We start from the raw sequence: 6,915 nt of genomic DNA, 5'->3' as shown, positions 1-6,915 counted from the left end.
TTTTATTATTTATTTCCGATCCTCATGTTCTGTTAAATTAATTGGACGAGCTTTTCAGTAAATGATCCATCCATACAAGTTACAACCAAACCAATCTGTTTCGGAAAGCTAATTTTGAAATGAATGAGTTAGCTTATCAAGGTCATACGGGAGTCATACTGGAGATCGGGTGCATATGTGTGGAACGTGTTTGTAATGAGTCACCAATAACATGTTATGTGCAGAGAATTTTACATATAACTTTGTATTAGTAAATTGAGACTTCATAATGACTACAAATCATTCCATGTAAGTCTTTTTCGGGTCGTAAGCTTTTTTTCTTCTAATGTTTTTCATTTTCTTGTAGAATTACAAATTACAACCAATACCAATTGCTTGGGTTGTTGTGTCACAAAATGATGGGTGTTTGTATTTTTGTTACTGCCTTTTTTTTTTTTTTTTGGTAAAATTTGTTACTGCTTTTGGTGAATTGAATGTTGAAAGTAAAAACACATGATGTAAATGGTGAACGGTGGTGAAACACGTGTACTATAATAATCGGGTTTATCTACAGCCAAAGTTAATTCAGAACTACTGGAGTAGGATTTTCTTCCTTTTTTTTTTACTCGTCTTCCATTCCTTCCTATTTGAACAGTCACGTTAACATCTTGTATTAATTTTTTATAGAAAGAGAAAGACAAAATAGAAAATGTGAGAGGAGAGGAGAGAATCTTAGTCCCCTTTCGATAGGGGAATTCAGCTCCACCTTGCAATTTTCTGGAAATTTTATTTAGGCTTATTTTTAGCTTATAGCAATGTAATTTGTGTTATGCAATGATTTAGTATATTTCGATATATTTTTATGGTATGGTTTTGAATGTTAGATGTTGGGTAAATAATTCAATGACTGAGATCTACTAACAAAAATATTTAGTTTATAAGACAATTTTGGTTATATTTTTTATAAAATTTTATTTTATCTCATGCACTCTTGTCTTGTGTTACCATATTTCTTGTATTCATCATTTGTGTCTCCTTCAATTGTAAAGAGTAAAATGAGACATAACAAAGTGTAAAGAGTAAAGTGAGATTTTGTATAAGTACATAGTTAACTTCAATGCTACGTAGCACTTAATGGCACAAGTGTTTCAATTGCGTAACACTCAATACTATTACACTAGAAGAAAAGTTGTTTTGTTTTCACTCACATTGGTTGTAGGTGGTGGCATAAAAAAAGTTGACAGCCATTATAGATAGTTACACCAACAACAAACGTATAAAAATATAATAATTAACGAATAATACCAAAAACATGAAATGTTGGGGAGGGAAGATCTACGATGGGAAGAGCTGTAAAGAAGAGCAAAGCAGGTTTTGGTTGGCCTTATTATCTGTCTGCGATTTCCCCATGAATTGGACAGATCGCCTCACTTTCTACTTGCAAATCCACAAATCATGTAGTAAACTTATCGGTGGATGCTCAATCGTATGAGGGACAACAAGTCTTGTCATGTTTTTCCATTTCTTTTGTGACAAATGATAAGATATATATAGAGTTATAATAGAACACTACCCATTCTTTCGAAGTCGAGAAGACTCACAGTGACATTTTAGACTCTTCCTATCTATTATTGTGTGATTTAAAACAACGTCAAGAATCGAACCTAGAATATGCCATGTGAAATACGGGCCTAGAATTTATCTCCAACCATTGGACAATCTCGTAGTGGTAGATGTTTGAAATCATCACAAATATGTATAATTTTAATTTAACGTCCACGTGAGTCAAACATGAGACTTACACTAATTAAGTGTGAAACAACTACCCCGATATGCTAATTGGTCAAGTTTTGTCATGTTGAGTTAGTAGCATTTGAGATTTGCAGACATAGACATAGTCATAGCAAGTGGTAATTTTCAAGTTTTATCATGTTGTTTCACACAACTCCGCCTATGTCTTACATGGCCGGTCCCAAGCCCGGATAAAGGAGGAGGGGGAGGGCGTCAGGTAGTCGACAGCCGGCACTCCATGATCACGTCGAATCCTTATGAAAATGAATCCAGAACAAAATCGCGCTAAAGCTAGGGCGTCACCCGTAAGTGGCGCGCTGTGTGGCCTGAGCACAGTGATAAGTGAGCAAGGGTCGCTGTATCTCCATCGGCACCCGGATGCAGTGTTAAATGAGCAAGGGGGCCATAGAAACTTCTTTTCGAACGACTCCACTCAAAGTTGTTTGGGAGCATATGCTCCTATCAACTTTACCCGGGACACACAAAAGAAGTACTTTGATCCTATTAGACGGGGGAGGGTGAAGAAGCTAGGACAGAAGGGTAGAGTTCAAGAGAGCAAAATGCGTTTAGGAACGTGGAATATAGGAACCTTAACGGGAAAATCTATGGAAGTAGTGGAAGTTATGGTGAGGAGAAGGATAAATATTATGTGCCTACAAGAAACTAAGTGGGTTGGTAGTAAGGCAAAGGATCTAGAAAACTCAGGGTTTAAACTTTGGTATTCGGGCACAAATAGAACGAGAAACGGTGTTGGCATCATCGTGGACAAGACCTTGGTACAAGATGTTGTAGATGTCAAGAGGGTAGGAGATAGAATCATGGCAATCAAGATTGTAATAGGACAAGAACTTATCAATGTGATTAGTGCGTACGCACCTCAAGTAGGGTTGGATACGAGTTCGAAGGAGAAATTTTGGGAAGATCTTGGAGACTTGGTGCAAGGAATTGCTCAGACGGAGAAGTTATTTATAGGAGGAGATTTAAATGGACACGTGGGCAGGGAGACAGGCAACTATGGAGGTTTTCATGGTGGCCATGGTTTTGGGGAGAGAAACGAGGATGGGGAAGCTATCTTGGATTTTGCAATGGCATATGATCTCTTCTTAGCCAACACCTTCTTTAAGAAGAGAGAAGAACATGTGATCACCTACAAGAGTGGGTCGTCAAAAACACAAATAGATTTTCTTCTAATGAGGAAAGGGGATCGTATAACTTGTAAGGATTGCAAAGTTATACCAGGAGAGAGCGTGGCTAATCAACATCGCTTGTTGGTGATGGATGTACATATCAAAAGAGTAAGACAAAAGAACAAGACTTGGAAGTGCCCAAGGACTAGATGGTGGAATCTAAAAGAAGAAAAACAAGCCATTTTCAAAGAGAAGGTAATCACCCAATGTGTGTGGGATAGAGAGGGGGAAGCTAGCCAAATGTGGGATTCCATGGCTAGTTGTATCCGAAAAGTAGCAAAAGAGGTATTAGGAGAGTCCAAGGGCTTTGCCCCACACCAAAAGGAATCTTGGTGGTGGAATGAGGAGGTACAAACAAAGGTGAAGGCTAAGAAGGAATGTTGTAAAGCCTTATACAAGGAGAGGACTGATGAAAATGGTGAAAGGTATAGAAAAGCGAAGCAAGAGGCGAAGAAAGCTGTCAGAGAAGCTAAGTTAGCGGCTTACGACGATATGTATAAACGACTAGATACCAAAGAAGGAGAGTTGGATATCTATAAACTATCTAGAGCAAGGGAAAAGAAGACAAGGAACCTAAACCAAGTGAGGTGCATCAAGGACGAGGATGGAAATGTTCTTGCTACAGAGAACGCGGTTAAAGACAGATGGAGAGGTTATTTTCATAATCTTTTCAATGAAGGACATGAAATGAGTGCTTCTTTAGGGGAGTTGAGTAACTCAGAAGAGTGTAGAAACTACTCTTTTTATCGTCGAATCCGGAAGGAAGAAGTGGTTGTAGCTTTGAAGAAGATGAAGCATAAAAAAGCAATAGGCCCAGACGATATACCAATCGAAGTGTGGAAACTTTTGGGAGAGACAGGTATAACATGGCTCACTGACCTTTTCAATAGGATTTTGAAAACGAAGAAGATGCCAAATGAGTGGCGAATGAGCACTTTGGTGCCTATCTACAAGAATAAGGGCGACGTACAAAATTGCATGAACTATAGGGGTATTAAGCTAATGAGTCATACAATGAAGCTCTGGGAGAGAGTCATTGAGCATAGATTGAGGCAAGAGACACGGGTTTCGGACAACCAATTCGGGTTCATGCCAGGGCGCTCAACCATGGAGGCAATCTATCTCTTACGAAGATTGATGGAAAGATATAGAGATGGGAAAAAGGATTTACACATGGTCTTTATAGATTTGGAAAAAGCGTATGATAGGGTCCCAAGAGACATTCTTTGGAGGATTTTAGAGAAGAAAGGAGTACGAGTAGCATATATCCAAGCTATAAAGGATATGTATGAAGGAGCAAAGACTGCCGTAAGAACTCATGAAGGACAAACCGAAAGCTTTCCCATAACTGTAGGATTACATCAAGGCTCATCCTTAAGTCCTTACCTTTTTGCGTTGGTAATGGATGAGTTAACACGACATATTCAAGATGATATTCCTTGGTGTATGCTTTTCGCAGACGATATAGTGTTGATAGATGAAACTCAGGAAGGGGTAAATGCAAAGCTTAACCTTTGGAGAGAAGTGTTGGAATCTAAAGGTCTTCGCCTAAGCCGATCAAAGACAGAATATATGGAGTGCAAGTTCAGTGCAAATGGAGGCCAAAACGAGTTAGGGGTGAGGATCGGAGATCAAGAAATACCAAAGAGCGACCGTTTTCGTTACCTAGGATCTATCTTGCAAAAGAACGGAGAATTAGATGGAGATCTCAACCATAGAATACAAGCTGGATGGATGAAGTGGAAGAGTGCATCCGGCGTGTTGTGTGACCGCCGTATGCCACTGAAGCTCAAGGGAAAATTTTATAGGACGGCAATAAGGCCGGCGATGCTGTATGGCACAGAATGTTGGGCGGTGAAACATCAACACGTACACAAAATGAGTGTAGCGGAGATGAGGATGCTTCGTTGGATGTGTGGGCACACGAGAAATGATAAGATTAGGAATGAGGATATCCGGGGTAAAGTAGGAGTAGCCGAAATTGAAGGAAAGATGAGAGAAAATCGGTTACGGTGGTTTGGACATGTGCAAAGAAGGCCTACTGACGTTCCGATTAGAAGATGCGACTATGGGACAGAGGTTCAGGGCCGAAGGGGTAGAGGAAGACCTAGGAAAACTTTGGAAGAGACTCTAAGAAAAGACTTAGAGTACTTAGATCTAACGAAGGACATGACACAGGATCGAGCACAATGGCGTTCTAAGATTTATATAGCCGATCCCACTCAGTGACTTGGATTTTCCAAGTCTCCAACCGAGAAGTTTTCCTCACTCGGGAAATTAAGGGAACACTACCCCAACCTACATGCTCCACTCAGAAAGCTTCAACATACAAGCTTTAACAAAAGAAAATTCAAAGAACTTAGCGAAGAAGGTTTTGGTGTATTTAACACAATACGTTGAAATGAAGGAAAGCTTATTTATTGATATCCCCGATAAGCTACAAATATGTACATATACATGAGTCAAAATAAGCACACAAGAGGGAGCCTTCACAAAGGTTGCTTAGGAGAAGTCTCAGCAGTCGGTAGAGCCCCAGAAAGAGAAGGCACCGGAGGGGGATCATTTGGAGCCTCAGTACTGGACAGAACCCTAGAAGGAGGAGGCATCAGAGGTTGATCATTTGGAGCTTCATTACGCGGTACAGCCCCAGAAGACGAAGGCAATAAATGCCTTTGGAACAAACCCACAAATCTCTGATGATCAAGTAAAACCTGACCATCAGTTTCCTTCATCTGGTCAAGCTTCCTCTTCATGTTTGTAGCATAGTCATGTGCGAGCCGGTGCAACTGTTTATTCTCATGCTTGAGCCCTCTAATCTCCTGTTTGAGACTCATCACTTCAGCCGCCAATGATTCAACTTGGCGGGTTCGAGCAAATAGGCGTTGGGCCATATTAGACACAGAACCTGCACACTGAACACTGAGAGCCAGCGAATCCTTAACAGCTAACTCATCAGACCGTTTGGAAAGTAGTCTGTTATCTTTGGGAGTGAGAAGGTTCCTGGCCACCACCGCAGCGGTCATATCATTCTTCATCACGGAATCCCCAACGGTAAGAGGACCAGTAGGGGAGACGAAGGATGGGCGCCATATGTTGTCTGGAGAAGGCGGGGCTGCCTCTTCAACAAGGTTCAAGTCAAAACGACGGTCGGAGGGGCCAGACATTTTCAAAGGTGTTGAAGAGAGAAGAGGTCGGACAAATCAAGATCTTAGAAGTGCAAGAATGAAGCTTCTACTGGTGGAGATTCAAGTGTGCTTTGGAACTTAATGCCAGCCCCTATAAAAATCTGCACTCGACGAAGCTTCAGAAATCGAAGAGGCGCCTGCTCAGAAATCGAAGAGGCGTTTGCTTTCTCAAAAGCTGGGCTGCTTAGAGATCACGAGGGTTGATCTCAGAAATCGAAGAGGCGTTTGCTTTCTCAAAAGTTGGGCTGCTCAAAGACCACGAAGGCCGATCTCAAAAATCGAAGAGGCGCTCGCTTTCTCAAAAGCTGGGCTCCCCAGAGACCACGAGGGCCGATCTCAGAAATCGAAGAGGCACCTACTTTTCCAGCCTTTTCCAGCCTTGTCAGCACCTGTCACACGCACACTCAGTTTTGCGGAAATTATGGGCATTCTGTCAAAGACTTCTGGGGAAGTAGAAAACACATGAATCTTACTGTTCAATCACCCACTTCTCACACGCAACAATAGCTCATGGGTACCACAGATAACTTTGCCAAAGTTCTCTGCCAAAGTTGAGCACGTGAAGCTTGCAGCTCCCACTACATCGCTCTGACCAAGAAGGGTAAAAGAATAGCAAAGAAACAGCACTAACAAAGTTTAGACCCATAAATTTTGAAGGTCTAGCTACCATATTATTACCCACAAGGGTAAAGGAACAGTACCACTGCTGGATAATTGGAAAGTCCCTGTGTGTCAACCTCTGTGCTTCGTGGCAAGGTAGACTAGCAAACATG

This window comes from Malus sylvestris, chromosome 11 (genome assembly GCF_916048215.2).
Source record: "Malus sylvestris chromosome 11, drMalSylv7.2, whole genome shotgun sequence".
NCBI classification, from domain to species: domain Eukaryota; kingdom Viridiplantae; phylum Streptophyta; class Magnoliopsida; order Rosales; family Rosaceae; genus Malus; species Malus sylvestris.
Note: the sequence above shows the minus strand (reverse complement) of the source record.